Source organism: Haliotis rufescens, unplaced genomic scaffold (assembly GCF_023055435.1).
Source record: "Haliotis rufescens isolate VD_foot unplaced genomic scaffold, xgHalRufe1.0.p SCAF_47, whole genome shotgun sequence".
NCBI lineage: Eukaryota > Metazoa > Mollusca > Gastropoda > Lepetellida > Haliotidae > Haliotis > Haliotis rufescens.
In genome coordinates, this window is record NW_025964190.1 from 2,585,680 (window position 1) to 2,606,349 (window position 20,670).

General features: G+C 42.0%; 1 long non-coding RNA gene across 1 annotated transcript in view; it reads right to left on the minus strand.

Moving 5' to 3' along the window:
• Positions 1-20,670, minus strand: part of LOC124119400 — a 56,592-nt gene that overhangs the window by 15,625 nt on the left and 20,297 nt on the right. The window contains exon 3 of the long non-coding RNA XR_006858639.2: positions 10,046-10,095. This is a non-coding gene — a long non-coding RNA (uncharacterized LOC124119400). The remainder of the gene's footprint in view (positions 1-10,045; positions 10,096-20,670) is intronic.

Sequence of the window (20,670 nt, forward strand, 5' to 3'; positions counted from 1 at the left end):
TACAATTAGGCCGAATGGCCGGTCCATATCAGAACCCACCTTTACCAAACCTGAGGATCTCTCCTATCGGAATTGTTCCAAAGAAAGCAGTAGATGGGTACCGCATCATCCACCACTTATCGTATCCAGATGGTATGTCAGTAAATGATTTCATCAGCCCCAGCCTTTGTTCCGTAACCTACTCATCCATTGACGATGCAATTTTGATGATTCAGCAGCTTGGTCCGGGGGCATACTTAGCAAAGGCCGACATCAAAAGTGCTTTCAGGTTATGCATGGTGCATCCTCATGATTTTCACATACTAGGAATAAAATTCTTACATAAATATTATGTTGACAAAGCATTACCATTTGGATGCAGTATAAGCTGCTCAATATTTGAAAAATTTTCCACTTTCATCCAGTGGATAGTTCAAACAAAGTTAAATTCTCAAGGTGAGTTGATGCATTACTTGGACGACTACCTATGCGGAGGATCTGGAAGAGATAAGTCTGAATGTCAGTTAGTCCTGTCAACATTATTAGCAACTTGCGATGAACTCGGAATACCTATAGCCAGTCACAAAACAGTAACACCAACAACATTAATCAGCTTCCTTGGATTTCAGCTAGACACAGTAAGAATGGAGTTAACCATACCAGCAGACAAAATACAGGATGCTAAGGATAAACTCAGGTTTGTCATGTCAAAATCCAAAGCAACCAAACAGCAAGTAGAGAGTCTCATTGGTTCACTAAATTACATAGGTAGGGCCATTCCCATCGGCAGGGCCTTCCTACGGAGATCCATTGATTCAATTTGTGGTATTAAGAAGCCCCATCATAAAGTTAGGGTAACAAGGAATATGAAAGATGATTTTCAGATTTGGCTTTCATTCTTGGACAATCATAATGGAACGTCATTATTCCTGGATCAATGTTGGATTACCAATGAAGCATTACACCTCTACACAGACAGTGCATCAGGAGAGTCATGTGGGTTTGGAGCGTACTTTCATGGACGCTGGACCAACGGTTCATGGCCAGGACATTGGAGGACTTTAGGCCTAACACGAAACATCACGCTGCTGGAATTTTTCCCAGTCTATGTTGCGGTCAACATTTGGGCTGATGCCCTCAGGGGCAAAAAGTTAATAATAAATAGTGATAACCAAGCAGTAGTGTCCATACTGAACAAGCAGTCAACTAAATGTAAGAATACTATGCAGTTTGTGAGGCAGTTTGTACTTCATTGTCTCAACATAAATTTATTAGTTAAAGGTCAGTATATTCCTGGTTTTAAAAACAGCATTGCAGATTCCTTATCTCGTTTTGATCTTCAGAAGTTTCATCAGCTGAAACCAGAAGCCAGAACCAAACCGACACCAGTACCCAAGAATCTGTGGCTTATCTAAAATCTGAGGCTTTTGCCTTAATTAAAGCATCAGTGTCGAGCAATACTCAACACACCTATGCAGCTGCATTAAGGTCATTTGACAAATTTCGTCACAATCATAAAATACCTATGATTTGGCCTGTGCAGGTAGATGATATTTTATGTTACATAGCCAGTATGTCTAGGAAGGCCTTTGCAAGCTCAACTATAGCTCAACATCTCTCAGCTCTTGGCAGACATCACAAAATTAATAGCTGGTCTGACCCTACTGAAAACTTTTTAGTTCGCAAATGCATGCAGGGATACAGAAATACAGCAGCTCTGGTGTCAACGCCTGATGCAAGACACCCAATCACAATTGATATGTTGAAGAGGCTACCTAGTGCCCTCCAGGCTATTTGTACGTCAGGTTATGAAGCTTGTTTATTTGCTGCCATGTTTAACTTGGCATTTTTTGCATTCCTACGGATTGGTGAGATAGCGTTTGTGACCAAGATGAATCAGGACAGAACACTTAAATTGGCAGATGTCGGTATCATTGCACAGGCAGTGCACGTTAAGATTTGCTTTTCGAAGAATGATCAACAGGGCAAAGGCACAACTCTGATAATCCCAGCTAAGTCTGATCCTACAATTTGCCCAGTCAGGTCATTAAGTGCATATCTGTCTTTACGCTCAGCCCAGCCAGGCCAGTTCTTCATCCATTTGAATGGTAAAGCTGTCACCAGATATCAGTTCTCTGCAGTACTCCGGAAAGCCTTACAGTTCCTCAACTTTCACACACAAAACTACAACACACACTCATTCAGGATTGGAGCTGCTACATATGCAGCAACACAGGGAATACCACATGAGCTACTTTGCACATGGGGCAGGTGGAAATCTGCTGCATATACTAAGTACATTCGCATCAATATGTTGTAACAACTCATTTTTGACAGAAATATGGCTTGTCGGCTCCAGCCTTATCTACTGGGCTCACCGGAGAGCAGTTGCAAGGCCAGTGGGATTGGACCTGGGTCTGCAGAAGTATGGACTCAGCTTAACATGGTATGGGAGTAGGGGAATGAAGTGGAAATCATTGTTGCCATTTCTTCAGCAAAAACTAAGGCGCAGTCCACCACCAGCATGGCTTCTCCTTCATTTGGGAGGTAACGACCTTGGGGACGTGCCAACAACAGTACTGTTACAAACGGTGAGTCGGGATCTTACTAAAATTCATCACATGATGCCCTTCACACAAGTCATATGGTCAGATGTTCTGCAGAGGGTCACATGGCGGGGTATACCAGACGGCAGAGTTATGGAGCGCAAGAGGAAGAGATTTAATAGATTTGGTAGGAAAGGTGTACTAGACCTTGGAGGTCGCGTTCTCGGGCACAACGAAATTAACATAGCAGACAGGGGTTTGTTCAGACAGGATGGTGTCCACCTGTCAGACATTGGCAATGACATTTTCGTGAACTCATTGCAGGGGGGTCTTGAGTTATTTGCTGGTTTGTCCTCGTCCAGGTGTTCATTTCAAAACTAGTGTCGCTTGTATTCAGTTCTTATGCTTAATCCTCAGGGGAATGAGCTTGCTATAAACCAAGCTCAGTGGCGGAGGTCGTGGCAGGCAACTCAATTTTCTCATTAACTGTAAGTAAGTTCAGCCTCAACATGCTAACTGCACCTCATGTAGTGTACCCAAACCACAGAGGATGACAGTGTATGTAATGATACAGGATGGACTGCAGCTCATGCCTCACGTTGTGTTTAGCCACGGAGGATGAACTGAACTGTCATCTCTATTCCGGCCCATTTGGTCATGTGTATATTCCGGCCCATTTGGTCATGATGTGTATATTCCGGCCCATTTGGTCATGATGTGTATATTCCGGCCCATTTGGTCATGATGTGTATGTTCCGGCCCAATTGGTCATGATTTGGTAGTTACTCCATTGCGTCACGATGTGTACCCATCTAAACCTCGGACGCAAGCAATGTAACTGCATTGCTGTGTACTGTGTAACACTGCTTGTCGCGACTTCCGCCTGTATTGTTATGTAATAAAGCTGCGCCCGCTTTTTGCCACTGAAGAAGCATCGTGTTATCTTTTTGTATTCTTTCATTCACACTTAAATAAAGGATTTCATTGGATTGATAAAAAATGTCAAGATCAGGATTTTTGGCCTGGATAGATCTGAGGCTGTGTACGGTCCTATTCCAATGACGTTTGTATTTATCACTTTCCTTGACGCTCTCTACATATTCTGTGTTGTACCTTGGATGGACCTTTGTTTCAAAACAACAAGCATGGCGAAGACGGTAATAAAATGATCGAGCTGAAGGGTTATTCAAAACTGCGTTACGGCAAACAACGCGACTCCTTCCCTGACTCAAATCAAAACCAAGATACCCAGCTGTGTCTTTTTCAAAAGTCCTATCGACTGCTAACTTAATGACGTCTATTTATGGTTCCAATGCGAGTTTTTCTACTTCGGAATCACAGACTGAATCATCCTTCCGATGGCCATTCTTTACCTGTTGTTAATAATTTTAACCATGTGCCGTTTAAGAAATGTCTCGTTAACTCTGAAAGATTAAAGTTTGCTTTTTAGAAACCATTACGTTAACCAGCTACTGTCATTCAGCTCACATCAGGTACATGCGTCATGCTGACTACACAGTCCTCTCGAGGTGAGGTGAAATGAGGTTTAACGTCGCGTCCAAGATTATTGCACTCATATAGCGACGTGCATGTACGTGTGTGTGTTTGTGTGGCTGCTTGTACTAGTCCGGACTGATGCCGATTTATAGTGCTAGCTCACTGAGATACCATGCCGCAGTTTAACATGAAAACCCCACTCAGACACAGTATACTGACTCCGAGCCGACCAGTCCTTGTTTTAGCCCCTTAATGCCGAGCGCCGGACAGGGTAACAACAAGTACCATCTTTTAACGTCTTTTGGTATGACGCGGCCGGGGATCGTACCCCGGACCTTCCGCTCTCCGGGCGGACGCTCTACCACTAGACCACGGAGGCGGTCTCAGTCCTCTCGATCATGGCTGCAGTCGGTGATAGAGACGATGCGTTTTACAATTGTCCTTTTCACTAGAAATAAGCCGAGTTTATGTTGAATCAAACTATTTTATTAAACTCGTTAGAGCGTTTGCGTGTGTGAGAGACAAGTGGGTTTAATGCCGTAACGGTGTGTCAATTTTGTTTGTTTGTTTTTTAACGCCCACTCAGCACTATTCCAGCTATATGATGCTGGTCTGTAAATAATCGAGTCTGGACCAGCCATTCCGAAGATTTACATCTTGAGCATCGATCCACGCAATTGGGATACGATGACATGCATCAACCATGTCAGCGAGCCTGACACCCGACAACAAGCATAGACGCCTCTTTCGGCAAACATGGTTTCTGGAGACCTATTCTGAACCGGATCTTCACAGGTTCAGTGAGTCACTAAAGTCACGACGTGTCGGCGTGATGTGGAAGGAAAGTGCAATGTGACGCCAGTCCTGGACGTCGACTACAACGGTGAATCAGGATTGCTTGTTAAGAGACCCCCGGCAGCAAATATTCGGGGCAAATCTGGGATTCGAACTGACAGCTAAACGACACCTTGCTGTATTGTTTATACATACACCAGACAGTTTTCACGCCTGAATGGGAGCCAGTGGCTGGCTGTCCCTTGTCATTGCAGAACAATTGACCACATAATCAGACCATGGGTCAAAAATACAGTACAGGATTTCATACGAAAACCACAACATATATAATTATCTTAACCCATTAGATGTCTAACCTAAAAAGGCGGTGTATGACGGCGGTCTGAATATAATCGAGTCTGGACCAAACAATCCAGTGATTCGGTGAAGCGCTTTGTGCAATTTTTGAAGAACTCATTAGTTGTCTGTGCACCCAGTTATTAATAAAAACGAACTATCGATATCGTTCTGTGAAAATATTGAAACTATGCTGCAAGGTTTTTTTAAATGTAGGAGACAGGTTTCACATCAGACATCAACAGGAAAGCACACGATATTAGTGACGCAGATCATCAAAATCCATAATTCAAAACAGGCATTAGTTATTAGGATTAGAGAGATGCTCGGAGCACAGCATCAAATCGATCAAGTCCCTCATGAGGACAACAATGACACTCGAAATTCATACAAAAGTCCGTCTCGGTCGATGTAAAGAGGTTGTGAATTACATATATTAAAACATCGAAAGTAAGTACAAAAGAGCTTCGAGATGTAACCTTCCCGGAAGCGGTGAAGTTTGCTAATGTTTATAATTTAAGAATATACGTGTCTCGTTCGTGTTTTTCAGTTCATAACTCTCAACAAAATATATTTTCTGATAACGAGTGGTTCAATGTAATGATATGTGAACATGTACCATAGATGTTTGTTTGTTTTTTTAACGCCCACTCAGCACTATTCAAACTATGTGATGGCGGTCTGTAAATAATCGAGTCTAGATCAGACAATTCAGTGAATAACATCATAAGCATCGAACTACGCAATTAGGATACGATGACATGCATCAACAATGTCAGCGAGCCTGACCACCCTCTCGTTATTCACCACTTAACCACAAGGCTCTCCAACCGCTCTCTCATGTGGCCTGTAAGTCATGATAGCTCCTTCCCGAATGTAACAAACAGTTGATTCAAAACGCCAGAGGATAATCCCATAAGTGCGGGTATGGTAACATTGTACTGAAAAACTATATGAATAAATCAGTGACACCATATGTGAGTGACAAAGGTAAACAAGCCGGTTCTTCCGGTAGCACCGCCACTCACACAACTTGCACAAAAAATGTATGTTTGCTGTGTAACGACGCACAGCAGAACTTTTACATTAGGACGGCGGCCTGTAAACAAAATGCATAGATCTCTGAAATTCAGTCACTAGGCGTTCGCAAAAAGGGTAAGCATGTGCTGCTCTACCGGTAGCGCCCGACATTCACACCATTGTCATTCCAGTGTCAGAGTGCTGTCAGGACTAAGCTCCAAAAGAAGGTGATCAATACATTTTAGGTTAGGAAACTACAGCTTTCAAACATCACCACTTTTTAAAAATGGCAAATTAGTGAAGCTTAAGTCACGATGACAAAAGCGATTTTCCAACTTCACTGATGTTCGTCCTATTCCTGTTTTGCCTCAAGAGATGGTTCATTACTTAAAAACTTCCATAAAAAGCACATGTGTGTGCTTTCGCAAGTTTGAATATGTAAGCTAATATGGCATGTAAGAAGTTCCACTGTTGACAAGAACCAAGTTTCAAACCAAGCCTAATTCTGCGCTGAACAGAAGCAGTACTCTATTAAATACGAGCTTGTCTTTGACAATTACCTGGAAATGATGAAAAGAGAAAGAAGAGGACTTTGTGCAGCATTAAGGAACTTTGTTGTTGCACAGCTACGGTGTCACGGCTGTCGGGGGAATGTAGTTAGCAAGAAGTGTTATGTAACGGAAAAGGGGCTGAAATGACAGGCCATACATTTCATACACCTTAACTGATACTACTGTCATTAATTCAGACGAATTCAATAACCCTGGTTTTTGCAGTACCCAGATATTTGGAGCAAGCTGTTCACAACGTGTCAGAGAATAATTATTCCGATTATCCGACTCCATTGGGCGCAAAATGCATAACAGTGATGAAAATTATGAATGGATCATTGAAAGTCATTGGGCACAAAATGCATAACAGTGATGAAAATTATGAATGGATCATTGAAAGTCATTGGGCGCAAAATGCATAACAGTGATGAAAATTATGAATGGATCATTGAAAGTCATTGGGCGCAAAATGCATAACAGTGATGAAAATTATGAATGGATCACTGAAAGTCATTGGGCGCAAAATGCATAACAGTGATGAAAATTATGAATGGATCATTGAAAGTCAATGATGACACCAGGTGTTCGCGAAGAAAGTGAGCATGTCAGACTCATCCGGTAGCATCACACGATATGCAGGAACAAGTAAGTGTTTGTTCCCCAACGCCGTACCAAGCAATACTACTGCCATACGATTCTGGACCAGATAGCCCAGTGATAGCGAATCTGCGCCATACAATCCAGTGACAAAATAGCACGTTTATTGACGGAACTAGACCCGTCACCACGTTGTCTTTGAATCCAAACTCCTCTTACTTAAACACAGTCAGTTTCAATTACTCTAGATATTTCCATTTCGCGTGTGTCAGTTAACATATCTCTAGCATTAAATTCAGTAATTTTAACTGTACAAGAACGTCGATATACGTCTGTTGAAATATTGCGCCTTTCAAAGGATTTATTAATCGGTAGATATCTCTTTGGGTTTACAAGAACAGGTACCGTAGATATTACGAGCAGTTCAATACAAAATTTTCAGCTGTCATATTGTACCTATCTAACTAGGTCATCGTTTGAAAACATAATCTACCCAGATGTCCCCTTCAGGCAGCTGAGACCAACAATGCGACGTACAGAGTTGCGTTCCATAGCCGTGTCAGGATCCGATGACCATGGTTCAAATGCCTGATTCACTGAACTTGTCAGTATCCGTTGTTCATATTCAGTCCGTAACGATTGAAAATAAATAACATGAAATGCAAATGTCAAAATCATGTTTTTGAAAATGTCTCTTGAGATTGTGGCATTTATGGGATAAAATGCAACATGTTTTTGAGCAATATTGACGAAGATCGTGTCTATTTAACATCGTAATCGTGGTCTCAATATCTATTAAGTCCATTCCTTAACTTCCCACACAAGATATGCATACACAACCAACAACAAAATAATCTTCATATTAAGAAAGAACGAAATGTCAAACCAAAACTTGAAATCCGTAAACTCAATTTAAAACACATTAACTTAGATAAATACAGTTATGCAAGGTTTATCCCAGTTCTACATTACAAATCGCAAACGTTCATGTAAATGACTGATCTGCCATTTGTATACATAATGGCACCGTACAACCTTGAAGCAGACTCCGCATTGTTCAAATCTTCTCTCCATCCTGACCATATAACATTTAACATACGACCCGTGAAGATCCGGGATAGAATAGGTCTTCAGCAACCCATGCTTGCCGTCAAAGGCGACTATGCTTGTCGAAGAGGCGATTAACGGGATCGGGTGGTCAGGCTCGCTGACTTGGTTGATGCATGTCTTTGGTCCCTATTGCGTGGACCGATGCTCATGATGTCAATCCCTGTATTGTCTGGTCCAGACTCGATTATTTACAGACCGCCGTCATATAGCTGTCATATTGCTGAATGCGGCGTTAAACAACAAACAAACAAAACAAAAAAACATTTAACTTGCATTATACAGAAGAATTGTGTGCTAGTAGACAGTATGTCACAGTAACAACGTGGGACTGATCGTGTGCTATTTCTGTGGCGGTGGACGAGGACTTTAATTAGTTCTTAAATCTGTTCCCGAAAATGCTGAAAAACATTTTAGTTTGTCCTCGGGGTTCACTGGACATGCAGGTTTTTCGGAAAATAAGGTGACATGGATCAATATAATTGTTTAGCTTTCCTTTCAGAGATAAAAAAAAGATTATGTAGAACTGCAAGAAGAAATAATACGTTTCGATCCTCAGGTTTGGGAAATACATGTTTTAAATGGACATGGCACGAAAACGACTCTCTCCGCCCAACAGGATCTGAATTATTTAGGAAATGCGCAAAACATTCAGCAGTCGTCTTGGACGTTGTCGCGCCTGTTCATGTAAATGGAAATTACACGTTCTAACAGTAAACGTCAAACAGTAAACATCTAACAGTAAACGTCGTGGGGCGTACATGTATATCAGCACTAAATGTACAGGCAGATCTCACTGTACAAAGACCCCGTGAAGATCCGGGGTAGAATAGGTCTTCAGCAACCCATGCTTGCCATAAAAGACGACTATGCTTGTCGTTAAGAGGAGACTAACGGGATCGGGTGGTTGAAGCATGTCATCGTATCCCAATTGCGGACATTGATGCTCATGATATCTATCACTGGATTGTCTAGTCCAGATTCGATTTTTTACAGACCGCCGTCACATAGCTGGCATATTGCTGAGTGCGGCGTTAAACAACAAACAAAACCAACAGTGTACTGGAAGGGCTGGTTTTAGAGGTATTCGGGAAACTCTTTTACTGATACTTAAACATGACCAAGTCTTTGACCCAAGCTGAATCTCCAAGGGGATGCAGGTACAAACAGTCCGAACGTATGACTAAATACATCTTGGCTGAAGGACATCCCATTTTTCTTGAATTTCGAAATATTTCCTTTTACATTTAACTATTGCAGTGAGCTGGAGTCCTAATTATCCTTCTTCCGGGATCTCGTCCACAACTTAATCAGAGCCTAGCATATTTACGTTACAACATTGATACCCATGTCAATACAGTAAGAGGCTTGTCATTATAAAGCAAGACATATTTCTTCGTGCACATGACAAGCATGATTCTTCATTAACATTTTAAAGGGTAACCACATTACTCAGTAATCGTGCTGATCCTGCTATCATTTCCGAGCCATAGATCAATCACTGTATCTAACTAAATGGAATACTGATTAAGTGTAGGCGAACTGTTATTAATAGCAGGGCCTGTAGAGATTTCCGTAGAGAACGGAATTGAGATAATAAATAAATGCAGTTCTTACCTTGACAGTTGAGGGTGATTCATTTCAACCATCTTATCTTGAAGGGATATCTGTGGAGACAATAATTAAAATATTTAAAAAGTTGATACATAGATAACGAGTTGATACCATGTACATGTACAAGTATCATGTGATGCTGGACGGCGCTACAAGCAACGACAAAGACAACGACATCAACACCATTTCCAACAATCAGAGTGAGTGAGTAATTATTGCTTAACGCCACATCAGAAATCTTGCAGCTATTCGCGGAAACCTCAATGGGTCCTTCATGACGGACAGGTATAGGAACATATGATGGGAAAAACACAACATATTCACATGCTGTACAGTTTACCCTTGTTAAGCGGATGGATCGTTTAAGACGATACTTTCAAGTTCCGGCAGAATTACAATTAGTCAAGACTCAATCAAGATCCGGGTCACAATTATTGGTCTTGAGCAACCCACGCTTGTCGTAGAAGGCGACACACGGGACCGGGCTTGGGTGGCTGACTTGGTTGATGTACGTACGTCACTGTATCTCAGTTGCGAAGTTCGATGCTCTGATGTCCATCACTGGTTTGTGAGGTCACTACATGATTGGGTGGTTGGTTAGTTGGTTTACGCCGCACTCGTATATTCCAGCTATATGGTCGGTTGGTTTGTTGTTTAACGCCGCACTCAGCAATATTTTAGCTATGTGACGGCGGTCTGTCAATAATCGAGTGGACCAGACAGTCCAGTGATTGGTATCATGAACATCGATCCACGCAATTGGAATCGATGACGTGCTTCAACCAAGTCAGCGAGCCTGACCACCCGATCCCGTTAGTCGCCTTTTACGACAAGCATAGTCGCCTTCTACGGCAAGCCCCTATTACATTAAGAAGAAATCACGTGAGGACAAAGTGTTAAATATTTAACACCAACGCCTCGACTACCCATCGAAACAGATTCCATTTGGCCTAAAAGGCAAAACAGTGATGCAAATTCTATGAATGGATCACTGAAAATCAGTGATGACACCAGGTGTTCACAACAAAGGAGTCCGGACCAACGAATCCAGTGATATTGAGCCCGGACAAGATAATCCCGTGACAGGATAGCGCGTTAACTGATTTTGTTCAAACACCACACCATGTCCTATCACGCATAACGGACAGGTGTTTGATGAATGATTATTTTCTGTCGTTATACCTCTATTTAAATTCTTGCAATTCCATTGGTTAATCCGTACCTCGTGACGAAACAATAAATTTTAAAACAGACGCTGACCGCGAATATTGACTCGTCACATGATCAGTATTGGCCTGTCACGTGATGAATATTGATCCGTCTGCTAGAAAAAAAGATGGAGGACTCGTCACATGATCAGTATTGACCTGTCACGTGATGAATATTGATCCGTCTGCTAGAAAACAAGATGGAGGACTCGTCACATGATCAGTATTGACCTGTCATGTGATGAATATTGACCCGTCAACTAGATAACAAGATGGCATCTGGTACGAGCATTTTACGGTTCGCAGCTAGACGGTTGAAAGGCGTCATAAACTTGAAAGTGAATTTCGGTCTGACCGCTTCATGGATCGGGTTCTCGCATATTGACCTCCTCAAGAGTAATTATTTGTAATACGGTGATGTTTTGAATTATTCTTTGTGAATCAAGGGTGACCACAAATTAAGACTCTTATAGAAAAAAACATTTATGAGAGTACTGACAAAACACCTTTTCGGTAGCATAAACCACATGTTGCAATCAAAATTAAAATTAAGTCAATAAAAGTGCCTTAGAACATGAATATGTGAGTACAGTCTACTCCGGTTCTAGAGCAGTATCGGCAGTGTCATGTAAGGGTTGGTTGGTTCGTTTGTTGTTTAACGCCGCACTCAGCAATATTCCAGCTATATGACGGCGGTCTGTAAATAATCGAGTCTGGACCAGACAATCCAGTGATTGACATCATGAATATCGATCCACGCAATTGGGATACGATGACATGCATCAACCAAGTCAGCGAGCCTGGCCACATGATCCCGTTAGTCGCCTCTTACGACAAGCATAGTCGCCTTTTACGGCAAGCATGGGTTGCTGAAGACCTATTCTACCCCGGGTCTTCACGGGTCGTCATGCAAGGGGACATCGCAAATTCACACATTGGATTCCATATAGGGAATTAAAATCTGAATCTGACGCTTCAACCAATAGCATTAGTTGGAACTTTAGGCACTCAACATTCGATCCAGCTGCTTATTTAGCACACTGTGTGGTGTGAAAGTTTGCTCTGACATTAAAATATACTTTGTAGTTGTAAAGCTGTTTCAAGTCTTTGGCTATGAATTTTTAGGACTTCCACAGCTGTGAAAAAACACACAATGTGATTTTTCAAAGAACACTGTCTCAGATTTGCCGATAATTTGAGAATAAACTTTCCGACAACCACACATTATTTGCTGCGTTGTCATGTCAGTAATGACGTGTGGAGGTCGTTAGATCTTTATAGCAGCTCTTAAACATCCATTCATGCGGAGCAACTGTACCTGAGCGTGTAACAAGAAGAAGTCAGAAGGTCACTTTAGTTCGTGGCGTAGTTAACATTACGTTATAACGATTATGTGCAAAAAGACTTTCAAATCTTAAAGCTTTATGTAGTGTAGTGAGCTGGGTTTCAGCAATATTTCAATTATATCAAAGCCCGAGTAATGAAGGTCATGGTAGATTACCACTTCGGTGAAACCAATGGGCATGAGAATGGTGCTGACGAAACAATGCTCATTATTAGGGATAATCTGGGATCAGAATCCGTGATCAGCGGATCCTGGTACAACGTAACTAAGGTGATCTGCACGGCGAGGTCCGGGGACTTTAGTGAGTTTTGTTTGTTGTTTAACGCCACATTCAGCAATAGTCCATCTATATGACAGTGACCGCCTCCGTGGTCTAGTGGTAGAGCGTCCGCCCGGAGAGCGGACGGTCCGGGGTTCGATCCCCGGCCGCGTCATACCAAAAGACGTTCAAAGATGGTACTTGTTGTTATCTTGTCTGGCGCTCGGCATTAAGGGGCTAAAACAAGGACTGGTCGGCTCGGAGTCAGTATACTGTGTCTGAGTGGGATATTTATGTTAAACTGCGGCATGGTATCTCAGTGAGCTTGCACTATAAATCGGCATCAGTCCGGACTAGTACAAGCAGCCACACAAACACATACACGTGCATGCACGTCGCTTTATAAGTGCAATAATCTTGGATGCGACGTTAAACCAAATTTCACCTCACCTATATGACAGCAGCCTGTAAATAATCGAGTCTGAATCAGATAGTCTGGTGATTGATATTATGAGTAAAGATCAATTCCGACGGGGTACGATGCGCTATGAACTAAGTCACTGAGCCTGACAACCTGATTTTCTCAAAGTTGTTAACATTTGGCGTCATCAACGGCTTCCAGTGATCCATTCATATAATTGTCACCACTACTTTCCCGTATGCGCCCTGTGGATTTATATTCGGCAGGTAATCGAGATTGGTTATCCTTTGACATGTGATATTTACTACTCATAGGATTTAGGGGGCACGGGTGGCCCAGTCGTTCAAGGCGCCGCGATTCGCTGTGCAGAGTTGCGTCCCTTGGGCACGCCAGACACCTATGATTGTGGGTTCGAATCCCGGTTCACCCCGATTATGTTTCTAGGTTTGTCAGCACCATACCCGTGCTCGTGGTTTCACCGAAGTGGTAAATGTCTGAGACCTGCATCACTTTGGGCTTTCCTCCCACATTAAGCTGACACGCCGTGATAAAACTGGAATACTGTTAAAAGCGACGTTAAACCCAACTCACTCACTCACTCATATTATTAATATGAGATTGATAGTGAGGGAAAAGTGGCACAGGAGGTAGATGTGTACGTGTCACGTCAAATACTCCAGCAAGCGGTGATAAACTGTTACAAATGTCATATTTGAACCCTCGATCATGAAATTCTGGCAGGACGAAGCGAGGCATTTCGGCACAGCCATTTCTAGCTAGGCGTCCAAGCTTGGGTCTCTCTAGCCCCAGATGATCCAAAACTATCGTAAACTAAGTGCCCGTCTCGTGGTCTGTTGTTTCTACATTCTCGAGTTAATTTCAGTTGCGGGTTTTGTGATAAACTCCAAACCTTCCAAAAATGTTCTAATTGGATTTTTTCCCATGAGATGATTTTTAAATAGACAGCAATCTTCAGATGCTATTTCTGCCCAACCCCTGAGGATTTTGTGTTATCACGAGGAATCAATAAAGCTGTTTGAATAATATAAAGTTGATATAAATACCGATCTGTAACCATAATGTAATCAGCAGAAGCGCATGATTGATGGTGTACGCGTATACAACACCATAGGGGAGTCGATTAAAATCAATATAAAGACAAAAGATTTCATTTAGGTAATGAAAATAAATAAACGTGGTCAATGAAAAAGTCATGAAATCCTGATTTTGTATCTTACTTTAAAGCTGCTTTCGTGTGTAGGTCAAACTAAATGTAATTACACGCATTAGGTGTGTTGAGATGGCTTAAACAAACGCAAGTTCCAAGCCTGAAGACAAATATCTTGAACATTCTTCCCATCCGAATACTATTTGACATGGTTGAAGTCATAAGAACTACCCCATCTTCCCGAGGCAAGAGAGTTAACTTACTTTAAAAGTCCAGTTTCCACCCTTGCCGAACTAGGCTGGAATTCCTGGGCTCGATCGTAGCGCCACCAGTGGCTATTACGAGTTATGTCCTTTCTATGCCTCTCCTAGTGACCAATCAGATTCAACCTCTCGTATCACTTGCATTTGCTTCAAACAAAACGGTGGCGCCCAGTCAAGACGATCTGATTGATAATCAAGATCTATATTGTGATAAAACGAGTCTTACATCGCGAAGTGCATCAAATCACGTGAGCACCTTGATTAAAAGCATGAAAAGATTTAGAAAATATCTGTTGACAACGAGTTAGCGGTGCACATGCTTTGCAAATCCTGCAGTCGACCGAAATCTGCATGACACTTTACGAACCGGATTTCGATTTCGGTGCGCGATTTTGATTGGACTATGCATAGACTCGTTAGTCCAGCCAAAATGTAACTCCATAATACCAGCCTAGTTCGGCAAGGGTGGAAACTGGACTTTTATAGTCAGTTAACTCTCTTGCCTCGGGAAGATGAAACTACCCAGGAGGACAGCTGATGTTATAGTGTCGGACTCGTCACTATATGGCTGAGATACTGCCGATGTGACGTTAAATTTTAACTCACTCACTCACTATAGTGTCGGAAGTCTTACAACAGAAAACACATTTACTTTCATATTAATAGCTTCATATATAAGAACAGAGAGGTCATGTTGAAGACAAACGTCAGATAGATTTTGAAGGCTGTGATATTGCTAATGTTTCAATACTCTACAAACATAAGCTTAACCCACTTCACCCATCGTTAACAGTGACTAACAAAGCTTACAATAATCGGATAGGTTATGTAAGCGACGAGAATGTTTGAACTGTGAATTTAAGCTAAAGAGATTAGTTTGAATACAATTGATTTATCCGTAATATCCTAGCGGGTACCCATTCACTGCTGGGCCCCGTTCTTCAAAGCGATCTTAGCGCTAAGGTGATCGTAAGACCCATACTTTAACATAGGCTACTGGTGAAAGAGACAGTTAGTCTTTCAAGTTTGTAGAAAAATGGATGATCATATAAATAATTAATTAAAGCGGCAAAACCCTTTCCATATCCAATAGAAATCTCTGGATAAAGACGAGTCGATTGTACAATTCCGACTACATCACGAGCATGTGTTTATGAATCACTATCAAATAGAAATGATACCAGGGGTTCACAAAAAGGTGAGCGTTTCCTGCACCACCGGTGGCACCCGTCACAAACACATGCAAAGGCAAGTCAATTGTTCATCTGAACATATGGTACAAGTGAAAATAGGGAATTGCATCGGACATCATTTTTGTCACTGATGCGTCAAAGCCACGTCCTTTCAAATAATGCATGCCGATGCGACGTTAAATTTTAAATTTTAACTCACTCACTCTGATAATGCATATGAGCAAGAAAAGGTTACCCGATCAGACTAAACTGAAGACCTCTTGGTCTAATATCGATAGATTTAATTTGATTTGAGTCCCTCTTATGTGGTGGTGGTAGTTTTAAGAGAGACGTGGGCAAATAGAAGGCTTATTACGTCCATTGTCCTCAACATGTAGTTCTTCCCCTTCTCGTGTTGAAGTCTTGGAGTGTATTGAAGTTGACACAACACATACTTAGAATCCTCTCAACTCCGTCGTCGTGGTAGCGCGTGCTGCGTAGGCCATGAACTTGTTCATAGACATCATGATATCAGTTGCGGGGGTATGCAAACAATCTCCATCCCAGTCACACGTCGTTTCCAGCGGTACATTAATAATAATAGGCTATTTATATTGCGCGTATGTCCACACCACTCTATTATTACCCCGATCACTGGATCACTGTTCAAGAACCATTCTCAGCTCCCTGGGGAGTATACAACGCTAGAAGGGTAATTGTCACCTCATCCTACCGGGTACCCATTCACTGCTGGGCTGTCCTCAAAGCGATCTTAGCGCTAAGGTGATCGTAAGACCCATACTTTAACATAGACTTAAGATGATCGTAGCGCTAAGGTGATCGTAAGACCCATACTTTAACATAGGCTTAAGATGATCTTAGCGCTTAGGTGATCGTAAGACCCATATTTTAACATAGGCTTAAGATGATCTTTGCGCTAAGGTGATCGTAAGACCCATACTTTAACATAGGCTTAAGATGATCTTAGCGCTAAGGTGATCGTAAGACCCATACTTTAACATAGGCTTAAGATGATCGTAGCGCTAAGGTGATCGTAAGACCCATACTTTAACATAGGCTTACGATGATCTTAGCGCTAAGGTGATCGTAAGACCCATACTTTAACATAGGCTTACGATGATCTTAGCGCTAAGGTGATCGTAAGACCCATACTTTAACATAGGCTTAAGATGATCTTAGCGCTAAGGTGATCGTAAGACCCATACTTCAACATAGGCTTAAGATGATCTTAGCGCTAAGATCGCTTTGAGGAACGGGGCCCAGGGTGAACAGAGGCTCATTTCGAACAAAGTCACTTGCCCACATGTGGTACATGTGCTTCAGTGTGGGGCAGGACCGAAGCCCTAGAAATTCTCAGGAGCCACCTGCCGAAACGCCGTTACCCATCCAAGGACTCTCCCTGACTGACGTTAACGTCACCTGATTTGTGACCTGTGCGCTGTGCCACCATTAAGGAAAAGTATTACCCATAGGGTCAGAAATAAACCAGTTCATAAAATTCGTATATGCACTATTGCTAATATCACCTCAGTTTATTGTATCCGTTGTCATTTGAATCTAATTGTGACGTAAGGTCGGAATGACGTCAGACTAGAAACGACTTCATAGACAACTGTGTTTTTTTAAGAGGGCGGTCCCGCTTGGGAAATACAAGGTTTCTGACACACGTTTCGTAAAATCAGGATGACACACATGCTCACATAATAATATATTATAAGTATGGTGTTAGCAATGGTCTAAATGAAGGGTTGGAAAGCAAAACAGCCAAAGTCATACTTAGGCTGTTTTTGTATAATAACAAAAGTAGAAAGTACTCTTTAAGCGCTATTACCTAAATATAACTTTTCTCGGATTTAAATGATTTTTAGCCCGAAACAGCGTCTCAAAGTATGACAAATTGTGCAAACATGACCTAAGTAATAATGACAGAATAAAAGATGTGAATGTGCTGTGTATTTTGCAGTCTTCAGGGATGCTCGCAACGGGAGCACAATGTATTGCTGATGGTATATTACAATTTTTGAGGCGGAGCAAAAGAACTGAGTTCTTTGTATATATTTTAATCAGGGATTGAACAAAGCAGCAGCAAAAGTAGTAATTTGAAGTTTGTGTTTGTTTTTTAATTTACTGAATTTACAAGGTGAAGACCTCAATTTGTCTGAATTCTAAGATTTATCCTTGCAGAAATATGCAATGATACATTTGTGTTTTAATTTGTGGAGAATTGGATTTTAATAATCGTTTTTATGTTGAACATTTTGCTTGAGAAGCGTTAGCTGAGCGTTTGTAGTTACAGTTCATGCTTTTGGGCGTTGAGGTGAGGTGAAATTGGGTTTAACGTCGCGTCCAAGATTATTGCACTTATATAGCGACGTGCATGCACGTGTATGTGTGTGTGTGGCTGCTTGTACTAGTCCGGACTGATGCCGATTTATAGTGCTAGCTAACTGAGATACCATGCCGCAGTTTAACATGAATACCCCGCTCAGACACAGTATACTGACTCCGAGCCGACCAGTCCTTGTTTTAGCCCCTTAATGCCGAGCGCCAGACAGGGTAACAACAAGTACAATCTTTTAACGTCTTTTTGTATGACGCGGCCCGGGATCGAACCCTGGACCTTCCGCTCTCCGGGCGGACGCTCTACCACTTGACCACGGAGGCGGTCTTTGGGCGTTGAGAACGTTGTAAGAGTTACATGATAAAAAGCATCATCAGGAAAATGATACTTGGGATGTAACCTGTACAATGCACGTGTTCATGTTGCACCCTTATACGACCGCCTCCGTGGTCTTGTGGTAGAGCGTCCGCCCGGAGAGCGGAAGGTCCAGGGTTCGATCCCGGGCCGCGTCATACAAAAAGACGTTAAAAGATTGTACTTGTTGTTACCCTGTCTGGCGCTCGGCATTAAGGGGCTAAAACAAGGACTGGTCGGCTCGGAGTCAGTATACTGTGTCTGAGTGGGGTATTCATGTTAAACTGCGGCATGGTATCTCAGTGAGCTAGCACTATAAATCGGCATCAGTCCGGACTAGTACAAGCAGCCACACACACACATACACGTGCATGCAGGTCGCTATATAAGTGCAATAATCTTGGACGCGACGTTAAACCCAATTTCACCTCACCTCACTCACCCTTATACAGTGTGTATTAAGCAGAGGAATTACCAATGAACGAACATGTTGTTTTGAATTTGAGAGTCTTGGTGAATAATTCCCTCTCGAAAGATGCTAATGTTTCTGAATCTGTTTTAGTATTTTCATCTTTCTGCTTACGTTTGATAGGGTGTTAAGAAATCGAGTTTTGGTGATGCTTCATTGAATACCAGAATATCATGTTGACATTTTACATGAAATCTATTGGGCTTAGCAGTTGTTATTTTTCTCGTAAAAATATGACCAATCTCAAGTGAAACAAGTTAAAATATCGATTTAAAAAGAAATAATTTTTACTTAGTTTTTTTTAGTTCAGGTTATCCTCAAGATCTTTCTAACACTGAAAAAAACACTGTTATGCTAAAACATTCTCACTTTGAAATCGTTTGATGTCGGTGGAATCGTGAGACCACGCACTGTCGCAATCAAATCTGTGTTTTGCTCTCGTTGACCCGTGAGTGATTTTCCTTATCAAGAACAATGACGTTATTTATCATACGTGTTTTCAGTATTTATTCGGAACACCCCTTCTAGGTGTATCGAAAATGTGAAGCCAATTACATGATCTGGTACGTGATGTAGTGGCTTTAAACCTCACTCACGTACCCACCCAAACCCACCAGGCACTCAATCACTCAATCACTCACTCACTCACTCACTCACTCACTCTATCGCCTTCTTGCTCCAGTGGATAGAGCGTCTGAACGGTGAGCGAAGGGCGATGGTTCGGTCCCCGACCCCGTCAAACCAAAAACAGAAAAATGATTATGCTTGGAGTCAGTATACTGTGCCTCAGTGGGATATCCATGTTAAAATGCGACATGGTATGTCTATGGGCTAGCGCTACAGAAGCGGTATAAGTCTAGTCTAGACTAGTACAAGCACACACACACACACACACACACACTTGCATGTACGTCGCTCGCTATATAAGTGCAATAACCTTGAACGCGACGTTTCCTAATTTTACTTTACCTCACTCACTCACTCCATTATATGCTGTGGTGGCGGCGGTGTTCTTGTAGCCGAGGGCGATGTAGGCCAAAAGAAGGTACATGGTGCCTAGTGTCTCTGCGATCGATACCAGTTGGTTCTTCCCCTTTCGTGTCTACAAGTTCCCCGGAGGGAGTGTATTGAAGTTGACACAGCACATTCAAGAATCCTATCATTTCCGTTGCCATAGTGTCGCGTGCCACGTGGACTTAAAAACTGCTGTTTATGGAAATCATGTTTCCAGTTACTCCCTGGGGAGTATACCTTTCAAACAATCACATCACAGAGCAAACATACGTCGTGTTTACAGTTTAAAAAAAATAACAATGAGAGACAGAACAGCGCCCAAGTGGTCTGATTTTCTGTGGGAAGGGTACGCTTAACGAACAACTATATCCAATTGCCTCTTTAAGGCAGGCATACAAGTTGACTTTTAGTGTCGAGACGGTTTGTCCTTATGCAGCGACAACCCGCAGCGTGTTAACGTTTTGCTGCATTTCTAAATTTTATGTTTATGAAGGAACCAACCAGAGGAGGAAGCATTCTTTCTTTCATGTGTACGCTAAAATATATCTTTCTGAAAAAAGTCTGTGACGAATGATTGATGAACAAATTAAAAG